The 13,668-nt window shown below is 45.1% G+C and overlaps 1 long non-coding RNA gene across 2 annotated transcripts in view; it reads left to right on the top strand.

The window, feature by feature from the left end:
• The first annotated feature begins 759 nt into the window (after positions 1-759).
• The window catches only part of LOC137321467 (uncharacterized), a 65,210-nt gene continuing 52,301 nt past the window's right edge, over positions 760-13,668 (top strand). For both annotated transcript variants that reach the window (XR_010962826.1, XR_010962825.1), the window contains exon 1: positions 760-1,102. This is a non-coding gene — a long non-coding RNA (uncharacterized lncRNA). The remainder of the gene's footprint in view (positions 1,103-13,668) is intronic.

Below are 13,668 nucleotides of genomic sequence, written 5' to 3'. Positions count from 1 at the left end.
ACACTGAAGCCCTCATTACCAGTTAATCTAAAATTTCATACGGTATGAACTCTACTGAACAGCTGTAAAGCATGTACAACTGAACCTACGGCCTGTTAACTTCAGAAATAGATAATGATACGATTAAAAGTTAAATTGTTTGTCACTTGGTTAAAGTGAATTTTTTATTGAGCAGTGTGGGCTTTATTAATTACATACCTATTTCCTATAAATAAATATTCTAGGTTAGAGCTAATTAATACATAAACAAATATTGCTTTAAATCAAAATCCAAATCTGTTCCCAAGTGTCTCCTGAAGGGAGGTTTGTCATATGACATTTATAACTCCAGTGGTCAAGGCATTCACCAACTGTCCTGAGACTTTCATTCCTGCCACTTTCCCGTTATACCATTCCAGTGGCAAATAGAGAGTTTGGTTGGAGGATTTCCTTGACAATCGTCTGACAGCTTTTCCATCGTTCACCAGTGATCATATTTTTATCATATCATCATAAACACTGGCATGGATTGAAACTAAAATTAATTTATATCCTGAATTAAAGAAATCTACTTCTTCTTCTGCTAAGGGAAGTACCTGGTGTTCTAAGATTAAGCCAGGGTCTGTCATAATATGACTGGCAGCATCATCAAAATAAATTAAAATTTCAAGCTGTGACAAAGCTGAAAATAGACAGGACTGCTGTTGATCCAAAAATCTCTCACAGCACGTCGGCACTAATATCTGGCTCAGAGCTTATAGAGCTGAAAAAAGAACATAACATAGACCCATGAAAGCAATTAGACTCTTTGTCTAACTGTCAGTCTGTGCATATGAAAAGACCAAGTATTTCAATTGTTGACTTAAAATTTTCCCCTAATTAGTGTAGTCTGATTCCAAAACTTATTGAAAACAGGACCAGATGGGCCTAACTTTGGAGGTCAGCTGTTCTGAAAAAAATTTGTTTCCAGCTCCTTGCCAACTCAGACCATGATTCTTAGAGTGAGGGGTGAGTAAATGCCATTCAGCTCAGCAGTATTTAATGCCACGTAAGGAAGTTTAACTGGAAGCTCTGCTGACGATGTTAAACAAGAAGACATTTCCAGAAGTGTCTGTCAAATAAGGTATAAAAATAATCAGAGATGCGTCACATCATTAATGATTTGCTAAATGTGACTTTGTCAGTTGGAAAAACTGTAATTGAATTGTGAATTCACGTTTAATTTCTGATTAACATGGATATTTAAGCAACTTGAAAATCTGCCAAAGTGAATGTAAAAATAAATATACCGTGCTCTACAATTTATAATTTCACAGATTGTTAACATTTGAAAAGAGAACAGGAATTCTCTTACAGAATACATTTATCTGAAATAATTTTCACAATGTTAGTAATTATGTTCAATAAGAACATTTTTTGTCAAATAAATGACATATACTTTCAGTTATGTACATGTTCTAAAAGCTTTTAATAATCTATATGTCTTTTCATGGCTGAAGTTTTTCAACTAACGTTTTTTATTCCCTCATTCCTTTCTCTTTCCTTTGTATTCCCAATGGTCTCTCTCTTTTTTGCTATTGAAAAATGACTTTGCTTTTTCGGAGCTAGTATGTAACCCATTAATAGTCTGAAGTTTCAATTTAATCAGAAACAGCATTTTACAAAAGTGAAATTTCTGAACATTTGTGGAAAACAATGACATTTTTCCAGATGAAATTCATCAGCTGGTTTTGATCTTTACAGGAGAAAAAGATGTTTTTAGGGCAAATGGTAAGAAAAGCATGGTTAGAGCTTGCAAATCTGTAGGACTGAATTGTCGAGAGCTTATAAAAGTCTTGGAGTTTCATCCTGTTCCATGTCATTCTCCATTAATGTACTGCCACAGTATATCTTTGTTCATATCACCTCTGTAATAGGTTTTGAACTGTAAGTAAGGGTTTTTCAGAGCATATTTTCAAACTTGTGGATATTTAGCCGGAACCTTTAAAAATAATTAGGAACTATTAAATGATTTATTTCACAAAAGAAACAAAAAAGCTTTTGCTCTGGTAGAGACAGAATATTGACACTAGGGCTTTGGGGAGGATAGGGCTTGTTTGTAGAAGGTGTCTCTTTTTCCTTGATTATAACTTTTTAGGATTAATACAGCAGAATAGGACTGATTGCAATGTGACAGAACGTTGAGTGGCTGTGAAATTTCATTCTAAGGACAGACCTAACAACACTGTTATTTCAGGAGGAGGCTTCTGCTGAGGTTAAAACCATCCACAAGTCATAACTGTGTTCTTAGATGTTGGGGGAAAAACAGTTGATGAAGCACATCATGTAAAATAGCGCAGGACAAAAATTGCCCACACAAGTCACTAGGTATGAAATAATATTGCCAGGCTTTTCCTTGCACTTTGAGCTTTCTCATCTCTACCAGGATTCCAATACTTAACGGAAACCTCAGTCATAAAACAGATATGGGAGGCATTTCAAAATGTTAATTTCTGTATCTTTTTTTGTATATCGGGCAGTTACACAAAAGGCCACTTAGTTTCTCTGGGATCCTTGGAGAAACTCATTGACCATTTAGTTTCAGCGTATATGCTGTTTATTATTGCCGGGTTGTGATAGCAGTAAATTGAAGAATAATTGAAAGGGAAAAAAAGTAAAGGAAGACACAAAAAAACTCCGAAAAGGTCAAGGGAATTTGGATACAACGGGAAGGGAGATTGAGAGGAAGCATGCAGAGGTAGCACTGAGACAGTAAAGGATCACAAAGATGGCAGAGAAACATAGAAACCCCAAGAAGGAAGAGTAAAACCTCCACAAGGAGAAACAGGAGAAGCAAGGAGATTGTGATAAAGTATATGAGGCAAGGCAGTACTTTATGAATTTTGCACTCTGATCTTCGATTTTTTCCCCCCAATACATTCATGAATGAGAACTCATTAAAGAAAGCATGGGAATCATTTAATTATTTCTGTTGGGTTTCCAGGAATTTTAAAGATTCCTGCTAAATATACACAGGCTTGAAAATGTGCTCTGAAGCACAGAACAACACATAGCAAAGTACACAAACAGAATGCTTAAAAGCATCTGTAGAATACAAAATTTATTCCACTTTTATCTGTGCCAAAGAAAATTTGTATGGAAAATTGAGTTCAATATCTTATGCAATATCTGATGAGGAGGTACAACATGTTATATATTCACTAAATGTTTGACTTATCCACAAATGAGTCTTTCAGGTCCAACTACATGTCTGACTTCTTGCCTAAAAAACTGATCATCTGTTCTGAGGAGAAGGAGGCATTACTGGGGCAAGGAAACTACCATCCAGATTCTCCACAAAGCCAACTCTGGACAAGCAGGGGGTTATCGGTCTCACAATCTGTAGCACATGAAAGGACACTTCCAGCATAGTGATCAAGAATAGTCTCTTTAGGAAACCATCATCTTGCACGTCCAGAGTACATCGAGTTACATCGAGTCTGCAGCAGAGAAACAGGCCATTCGGCCCAACTGGTCTATGCCGACATTTATGCTCCACACGAGCCTCCTCCTTCCCTACTTCATCTAACCCTATCAGGATATCCTTCTATTCCTTTCTCCCTCGTGTGCTTATCTAGCTTCCCTTTAAATGCATCTATGGTATTTGCCTCATCTACTCTCTGTGGTAGCGCGTTGCACATTCTTACCACTCTTTGGGTAAAGAAGTTTCTTTTGAATTCTCTATTAGATTTATTAGTGACTATCTTATATTTATGACCTCTAGTTTTGGACTCCCCCACAAGTGGAAACATTGTGCAGAGGACTCCAACTACCTTGAGGATTTGATGCACTAACCTTGTTCTTGATGCTTTTCAGTGTGGGTTTCATATAATGGTGAATGATGTAACTGCATTGCATCATAAAATAAAATGAATAAAGTAGCAGATAGATAAAGCTGAAAAAAGCATTTGGATCCGAGTACAGTACAAAAGTAAAGAGGTCATCTTAAACCTGTACAAATCATTGGTTAGGCCACAGTTAGAATATCATGTCCAGTTTTGGGCACCCTAATTTAGGAAGGCTGTCAAGGCCATGGAGATGGTATGGAAGAAATTAACTAAGATGATGCCAGAGATGAGAGTGTTTAGTTATAAGGAGAGATCACAAAAACTGGGGTTCTTTTCATTAGAGCAGAGAAGATTAAAAAAAAACTAGTATCAGTAATGGTAGCCATGAAACTACCGGATTATCGTAGAAACCCATCTGGTTCACTAATGCCCTTTAGGGAAGGAAACCTGCAGTCCTTACCCGGTCTGGCCTATATGTGACTCCAGACCCACAGCAATGTGGTTGATTCTCATTTGCCCTCTGAAATGGCCGAGCAAGCCACTCAGTTGTAAAATCTCGCTGAAAAAAGTCATAATAAGAATAAAACCGGACGGACCACCCGGCATTGGACCACTAGGCAAACCAAGCCCAGTCGACCCTGCAAAGTCCTCCTCACTAACATCTGGGGACTTGTGCCAAAATTGGGAGAGCTGTCCCACAGACTGGTCAAGCAACAGCCTGACATAGCCATACTCACAGAATCATACCTTTCAGCCAATGTCCCAGACTCTTCCATTACCATCCCTGGGTATGTCCTGTCCCATCGGCAGGACAGACACACCAGAGGTGGCAGTACAGTGATTATACAGTCAGGAGGGAGTGGACCTGGGAGTCCAACATTGACTCCGGACCCCATGAAATCTCATGGCATCAGGTCAAACATGGGCAAGAAAACCTCCTGCTGATTACCACCAACCGCCCTACCTCAGCTGATGAATCAGTCCTCCTCCATGTTGAGCACCACTTGGAGGGTAGCAAGGGCACAGAATGTACTCTGGGTGGGGGACTTCAATATCCATCACCAAGAGTGACTCGGTAGCACCACTACTGACCGAGCTGGCCGAGTCCTGAAGGACATAGCTGCTAGACTGGGCCTGCGGCAGGTGGTGAGTGAACCAACAGGAAGGAAAAACCTACTTGACCTCGTTCTCACCAATCTACCTGTCGCAGATGCATCTGTCCATGACAGTATTGGCAGCAGTGACCACTGCACAGTCCTCGTGGAGACGAAGTCCCGTCTTCACACCGAGGACACCGTCCAACGTGTTGTGTGGCACTATCACTGTGCGCTGTGGGATAGATTCAGAACAGATCTAGCAGCTCAAAACTGGGTATCCATGAGGCGCTGTGGGCTATCAGTAGCAGCAGATTTGTATTCCAGTACAATCTGTAACCTCATGGCCCGGCATATTCCTCACTCTACCATTAACAACAAGCCAGAGGATCAACCCTGGTTCAATGAGGAGTGTAGAAGAGATGCCAGGAGCAGCACCAGGCGTACCTAAAAATGAGGTGCCAACCAGTGTTGAAGCTACAACACAGGACTACATGCATGCTAAAGGGTGGAAGCAACATGCTATAGACAGAGCCAAGCGATTCCACAACCAACGGATCAGATCAAAGCTCTGCAGTCCTGCCACATCCAGCCGTGAATGGTGGTGGAAATTAAACAACTAACAGGAGGAGGAGGCTCTGCAAACATCCCCATCCTCAATGATGGCAGAGTCCAACGCGTGAGTGCAAAAGACAAGGCTGAAGCATTTGCAACCATCTTCAGCCAGAATTGCTGAGTGGATGATCCATCTCGGCCTCCTCCTGATATCCCCACTATCACAGAAGCCAGTCTTCAGCCAATTCGATTCACTCCACGTGATATCAAGAAACAGCTGAGTGCATTGGATACAATAAAGGCTATGGGCCCTGACAAAATCCCAGCTGTAGTGCTGAAGACTTGTGCTCCAGAACTAGCCGCGCCTCTAGCCAAACTGTTCCAGTACAGCTACAACACTGGCATCTACCCGACAATGTGGAAAATTGCCCAGGTATGTCCTGTCCATAAAAAGCAGGACAAATCCAATCCGGCCAATTACCGCTCCATCAGTCTACTCTCAATCATCAGGACGTGGAGATGCCGGTGATGGACTGGTGTTGACAAATGTAAGGAATCTTACAACACCAGGTTATAGTCCAACTGTTTTATTTGAAAATCACAAGCTTTCGGAGGCTTTCTCCTTCGTCAGGTGAGCGAAGGAGAAAGCCTCCGAAAGCTTGTGATTTTCAAATAAAACAGTTGGACTATAACCTGGTGGTGTAAGATTCCTTACATTTCTCAATCATCAGCAAAGTGATGGAAGGTATCATCGACAGTGCTATCAAGCGGCACTTACTCACCAATAACCTGTTCACCGATGCTCAGTTTGGGTTCCGCCAGGACCGCTCGGCTCCAGACCTCATTACAGCCTTGGTCCAAACATGGACAAAAGAGCTGAATTCCAGAGGTGAGGTGAGAGTGACTGCCCTTGACATCAAGGCAGCATTTCACCGAGTGTGGCACCAAGAAGCTCGACACCATCCAGGACAAAGCAGCCCACTTGATTGACACCCCATCCACCACCCTAATCATTCACTCCCTTCACCACCGGCGCACCGTGGCTGCAGTGTGTACCATCTACAGGATGCACTGCAGCAACTCGCCAAGGCTTCTTCGACAGCATCTCCCAAACCTGCGACCTCTACCACCTAGAAGGACGAGGGCAGCAGGCACATGGGAACAACACCACCTGCACGTTCCCCTCCAAGTCACACACCAGCCCGACTTGGAAATATATCGCCGTTCCTTCATTGTCGCTGGGTCAAAATCCTGGAACTCCCTACCTAACAGCACTGTGGGAGAACCGTCACCACACGGACTGCAGCGGTTCAAGAAGGCGGCTCACCACCACCTTCTCAAGGGCAATTAGGGATGGGCAATAAATGCTGGCCTCGCCAACGACGCCCACATCCCGTGAACGAATAAAAAAAAAAGAGGACTTCTGATAAAGGTGTTCAAAATTTTGAACGGTGTTGATACGTTAAATAGGTAACAAACTATTTCCACTAGTTGTTAACTAAAGGGCATACATTTAAGATCATCAACAAAAGAATGAAGGGAGAGTTTTTAGAACATTTAAAAGGAAAGTGGACAAATATTTGGAAAAGAGAAAAAGAAAAGGCAATGAGAAAAAGGCAGGAGAATGGGACCAATTGAATCGTTCTTTCAGTGAGCTGGCACAGGCGCAATGGACCAAGTTGCCTTCCTGTAAAATTCTATGGGTGTTAATTGGGCCATGTAACACCCGTTGTTTTGGCGCTACACAGCCTATCCGACATCTACGATGGTGTCTTGTCTGCGCAAGCACGTTTCCAGCGTGACGTGCGCCGGATGCCATCTTGGTATAGGAGTTAGCGCATGCGCAAATCCCAAACGCTGGAAGCATGTAAAGTAAGGAGAAAATGCGTGCAATCAGTGAACAACGCTGATTTAAAGTGATAGGCACCATTTTGGACCTTAACACTTAACTCAACGCACAGTCTTAATCACACACACCTGAATGTGACATGTCTTGGAGTGCATGGAGGACCCCCCCAGTAGCGTTATTTAAAGGGACCATACAGATGTTGCAGGTTAGTTGCTGGATTATTGCTTCTGGCTGCTGGTGGAATAGTAAGTGTTTTTTGAAGCTCCCTATTCTTACTGAGAGTTCCTAGATTACATTTGAGAGTGGGTTGGCAGGTACTGCCTTATGGTTTGGAAAGTTACAACTGTGGTTGAAGAACATTCCTGGCAACCGTGGGCTCCCACTGGGCATTTAGCATAACTGGGAGCATGCAAAGAGGCCATGTATAGCAAGTCAAGCTGCGAGGAGAGGGAGGACGAGGAGGCGCAGGGCACTGAGCAGGAGGCCCTATCCAATGAGGGCCTACAGTGACCAATTCTCTTACCTCAACATGACCGAGGAAGATTGCATCCGACACCTGAGGTTCACCAAGGAAGACTGAGATCTGTCAACTGGTGCAGTCTCAGAGCAGGGCAAGGACAGCATTGCCTGTGGCTGTGAAGGTCACTGTGGCACTGAATTTCTACGGCTTAGTATCATTTCAGGCCTCAGCTGGCAACATGTGCAACATCTCGCAGTATGCAGTGCACTGCTGCATAAGGGAGGTCACAGACGCACTGTACCAGATGAGGAACAGATACATCTCCTTCCCCCTTGACAGAGACAAGCAGAATGAGTGAGCATGGGGATTTGCTCGCATTGCTGGCTTTCCCATGGCGCAAGATGCCATTGACTGCACACACATTGCTCTGCGTGCCCCGCATATCAACTCGGCCGTCTTCGTCAACCAAAAGGGCTTCCACTCCCTCACCGTGCAGCTGGTGTGCGACCACATGCATCAAATCTTGGAGGTCGATGTCCGCTACCCTGGGAACAGATACGACGCCTTCATCATGCGGCAGTCCAACGTGCCAGCTATCTTTCACCCGACTTGGCAAGTCAAAGGCTGGCTAAAGGCGACAAGGGCTATCCCTTCATGGCGTGGCTTATGACTCCGGTCAGGAACCCACACACACGTGCACAGCAGGCCTATAATGAGAGGCATGCTGCCACACGCAACATCGTGGAGCACATCATAGGCCTCCTCAAACAACGCTTCCGCTGCCTGGACCGGTCTGGAGGAGCCCTGCAGTACTCCCCTGAGTGGGTGGGCAGAATCATGATATGCTGCATGCTGCACAACCTCACCATCATGAGGGACCAGCCTTTGCCACCAATGATCGGAGAAGACACTGAGCCAGAGGTGGAGGAGGAGGAGGAGGCTGAGGAGGAAGAGGCTGAGGTAGAGGAAGAGTAGGGGAAGGAGCCGGAAGAGGAAGTGGAGGAAGACGCAAGGGTGCAACAGGAACCACACACCGTGCTCACCTGATCCGTGCCCGCTATCAATAATGTCAACTACATCCCCCAACTCATCAACAGTCCTACACTCCCCACCTTACTGCTCCCACAGGACAATCAAATTGCTCTCCATCTGATTTGACCCTCTGGTTTTCCCCTCAGCTCATCGCATAAATAAAAACCACCACCAAATGAAAATTCAAAGTCACATTTATCAATGAATAAATGAAATTATGCAAACAGAACAGAACTATTCACCTTTGTGTATTCCCTTAGTGCCTGTTGTCCGTGTGCCTTCTATCCTAGTTGTCCTATGAGGTGCATCCCCAGTGGCTGGAGCATGGGTGGTGGAAGGCTGCTGGCCTCAATGGAGGAGCTTGCAGATGGCCTTGGAGGATGACCTCGAGCAGCTCTGGGCCGGGAGGGCCCAGCTTCAGACTGCACCATCTGAGCAAGGGCTGCAGCAGTCTGGCCAACAGGCAACAGCAGGGGCACTGGCGGAGTGGCAGGGGTGGGAGCAGGAATGCTGTCGTCCTGAGAGAGGACAGCAGGTCCGACTGCCGTGGCGCCACTGCCACTCTCCCGCAATCCTGGTGATCAGCTGGAGTGCTGTGATACCCTGGAAGCCGCGTTCCACAGTGGTACCGAGAGCCACGATAGCAGCAGTCTGAGCTTCCATTGCAGCAGTCTGAGCAGCAACCATAGCTTGTAGACCTTTGATGACATTGGTTTGTGCTGCAATGGAGGCTGTGACATCGATCATCAGACGCTGCATCATGGTGGGTTCCACATGTATGCTGATGGAGGTGACCACCCGTTCCATGTTGGAAAGGATGGGCTTCAAGCTCCACGCAAAGCCCTGTGCCAAGTTGGAGCTAGACTCCTCCATGCCCCTTTTCAATGTGGGCAGGCTTTCTGGCAGGCTTTCCAGTGCCCCAAGCATTTGGTGGTGTACGCCCATCAGCCGTCTTCTGTAGCCTGGCCCATCGACGTCCTCATCCGACTCCTCTGCAGCAGAACTAGTGAATGACCTCACCCTCCAGCGAGCTGGCACCTGTGGTATCCGTTCCCCCTGCCCCAGCTCCTGCGCACTTGTGCCTGGTGACTCACCATGTGCAGATCCCTCCTCTAAACTAGCCTCTAAAGGACGCGCAGTGTCAGTCTCTGAGCTGGTGGAAGCAAGTGTAAGATTGAGTGATGGTGTGTCTTCAGTGTCCCCCTCCTCCTCCTCCTCCCCGGATGGTGCCGCTACGTATTCTTGGGTATCTGCAATGACAAAGGGAAACAGGTTGTGTTGTGGAGTGGGGAAAGGAGCAAGTAAGACGTGTGTGCTGACAGCTTCTGCAGCACATGAGTCAGAAAAGATTATGGGAGGAGGGAGATGTGGGAAATGAGAAGGAACATTAGATTTGTAGGGACCCCCTTCATCGGGACCTCCAGCGCGGCATGTTGTCACGGCTGCAGCGATGGCCCACCCAATGACCTGAAGCACCCCCCCCTCTAGCGGGGTGAGGATGTGTAAGCGTGTCCGTCCACCCTCAGGTCTCTCCTGCTGATGGCTGTTATACGCCACCATCTCCTGCAAGACAGAGGACAGTGTGTCACTTAGTACCCTGCAAGGTGTGTGGGTGATGTGCCTATTGTGGTTGAATAGCTGCCTGTGAGTGGTGGTTATGTGGCCTGCAAGTGTGGTACTGTGTGCGAGTGAGATGCAGCAGGCCGAGTGCAGCATTGTGTATGGATAGGCAGTGTCTGTTAGTGGGTGGGTGATGGGGATTGTGATGCGTGGAGCAGTGGTGCAGTTGGTAGGATTGTGCCACTTGACAATTGCATTCACTCACCTTGACCACTCGAGTCAAATCATTGGACTTCTTTCGGCACTGCACCCACGTGCATGGTGCCATGCTCCTGGCATTCACTTCCTGCGTCATAGCCTGCCGATGCCTGTGGAGCTGCAGTCTGGAGAGTCTCCTGCCACCCTGCAGGTACATGTTGGCCCTCCTTTCGTCCACCCCTTCCACCAGGACCTCCAGTGCATCCTTGGAGAACTGTCTCGCGCCAGTCCTGCCATCCTCGTGGCCATCCTAATAAACTGTGTACCTGCCATTTAAAATGTGCACCGGTACCTTTAAGAGGTGCAGGCTGCTGATGTCGTGCACTGAGCACGTCCCATTTCCACCTTTCTCATTCTCCAGTTCATGTGCTGTCTGCGTCAGGGCCATCGGGCGCGGGGTACTAGCGTATCACGCTACCTGCACCTGAAAACATAAGAACATAAGAAATAGGAGCAGGAGTAGGCCAATCGGCCCCTCGAGCCTGCTCCGCCATTCAATAAGATCATGGCTGATCTGATCCTAACCTCAAATCTAAATTCATGTCCAATTTCCTGCACGCTCCCCGTAACCCCTAATTCCCTTTACTTCTAGGAAACTGTCTATTTCTGTTTTAAATTTATTTAATGATGTAGCTTCCACAGCTTCCTGGGGCAGCAAATTCCACAGACCTACTACCCTCTGAGTGAAGAAGTTTCTCCTCATCTCAGTTTTGAAAGAGCAGCCCCTTATTCTAAGATTATGCCCCCTAGTTCTAGTTTCACCCATCCTTGGGAATATCCTTACCACATCCAACCGATCAAGCCCCTTCACAATCTTATATGTTTCAATAAGATCGCCTCTCATTCTTCTGAACTCCAATGAGTAGAGTCTCAATCTACTCAACCTCTCCTCATATGTCCGCCCCCTCATCCCCGGGATTAACCGAGTGAACCTTCTTTGTACTGCCTTGAGAGCAAGTATGTCTTTTCTTAAGTATGGACACCAAAACTGTATGCAGTATTCCAGGTGCGGTCTCACCAATACCTTGTATAACTGCAGCAATACCTCCCTGTTTTTATATTCTATCCCCCTAGCAATAAAAGCAAACATTCCGTTGGTCTTCTTGATCACCTGCTGCACCTGCATACTAACTTTTTGATTTTCTTGCACGAGGACCCCCAGATCCCTTTGTACTGCAGTACTTTCCAGTTTCTCGCCATTAAGATAATAACTTGCTCTCTGATTTTTCCTGCCAAAGTGCATAACCTCACATTTTCCAATATTGTATTGCATCTGCCAAATCTCTGCCCACTCACCCAGCCTGTCTATATCCCCTTGTAGGTTTTTTATGTCCTCCTTACTCTCTACTTTCCCTCCCTATCATCTGCAAACTTTGATATGTTACACTCGGTCCCCTCCTCCAAATCGTTAATATAGATTGTAAAGAGTTGGGGACCCAGCACCGACCCCTGCGGAACACCACTGGCTACTGGTTGCCAGTCTGAGAATGAACCATTTATCCCAACTCTCTGCTTCCTGTTAGATAACCAATCCTCCACCCATGCCAGAATATTACCCCCAATCCAGTGATTCTTTATCTTGAGCAATAATCTTTTATGTGGCATCTTGTCGAATGCCTTCTGGAAGTCTAAATACACTACGTCCACTGGTTCCCCTTTATCCACCCTGTACGTTATGTCCTCAAAGAACTCAAGCAAATTTGTCAGACATGACTTCCCCTTCATAAAGCCATGCTGACTTTGTCCTATTAAATTATGTTTAAGCAAATGTACCGCTACTGTCTCCTTCATAATAGACTCCAAAATTTTACCCACCACAGATGGTGTATAATTTCCAGCCTTCTGCCTTCTACCCTTTTTAAATAAGGGTGTTACATTAGCAGTTTTCCAATCTGCCGGGACCTTTGCCGAGTCCAGAGAATTTTGGAAAATTATTACCAAAGCATCCACAATCCCTACTGCCACTTCCCTCAAGACCCTAGGATGTAAGCCATCAGGTCCAGGGGATTTATCCGCCTTGAGTCCCATTAATTTACTGAGTACCAATTCCTTAGTGATTTTAATCGTATTTAGCTCCTCCCCCCCAGAGCCCCCTGTTTGTCCAATGTTGGGATATTCTTAGTGTCCTCTATCGTAAAGACTGAAACAAAATATTTGTTCAGCATTTTTGCCATCTCCATGTTTCCCACCATTAATTTCCCGGTCTCATCCTCTAAGGGACCTATGTTTGCCTTAGCCACCCTTTTTCTTTTTATATAACGATAGAAACTCTTGCTATCTGTTTTTATATTTTTTGCAAATTTATTTTCATAATCTATCTTCCCTTTCTTAATCAATCCTTTAGTTACTTTTTGCTGTCTTTTGAAGACTTCCCAATCTTCTATCCTCCCACGAAGTTTGGCTACCTTATATGTCCTTGTTTTTAGTCGGATACTATCCTTAATTTCTTTACTTAGCCACGGATGGCTGTCATTTCTTTTACACCCTTTTTTCCTCAGTGGAATATATATTTTTTGAAAGTTGTAAAATAACTCCTTAAATGAACACCATTGCTCATGTACCATCTTACCCTTTAATCTATTTTCCCAGTCCACTTTCATCAATTCCGCTCTCATACCATCACAGTCTCCTTTATTCAAGCTCAGTACGCTTGCTTGAGAACCAACCTTCTCACCCTCTAATTGGATATGGAATGTAACCATGTTATGGTCACTCATTCCAAGGGGATCCTTAACTAGGTCATTATTAATTAATCCTGGCTCATTACACAGGACCAGGTCCAAGGTTGCTTGCCCCCTTGCAGGATCAGTTACATACTGCTCAAGAAATCCATCCCTAATACACTCAATAAACTCTTCCTCAAGGCTGCCCTGCCCAATTTGATTTGTCCAGTTAATATGATAGTTAAAATCCCCCATAATTATAGCTGTTCCCTTATTACATGCCCCGACTATTTCCTGATTAATACTTCTTCCAGCAGAGTTGCAACTATTAGGAGGCCTATATACTACGCCCATGAGTGTTTTTTTCCCCTTATTATTCCTTATCTCTACC

This window comes from Heptranchias perlo, chromosome 5, assembly GCF_035084215.1.
Source record: "Heptranchias perlo isolate sHepPer1 chromosome 5, sHepPer1.hap1, whole genome shotgun sequence".
NCBI classification, from domain to species: Eukaryota; Metazoa; Chordata; class Chondrichthyes; order Hexanchiformes; family Hexanchidae; genus Heptranchias; species Heptranchias perlo.
Note: the sequence above shows the minus strand (reverse complement) of the source record. Positions and strands in the feature narration are given on the sequence as shown.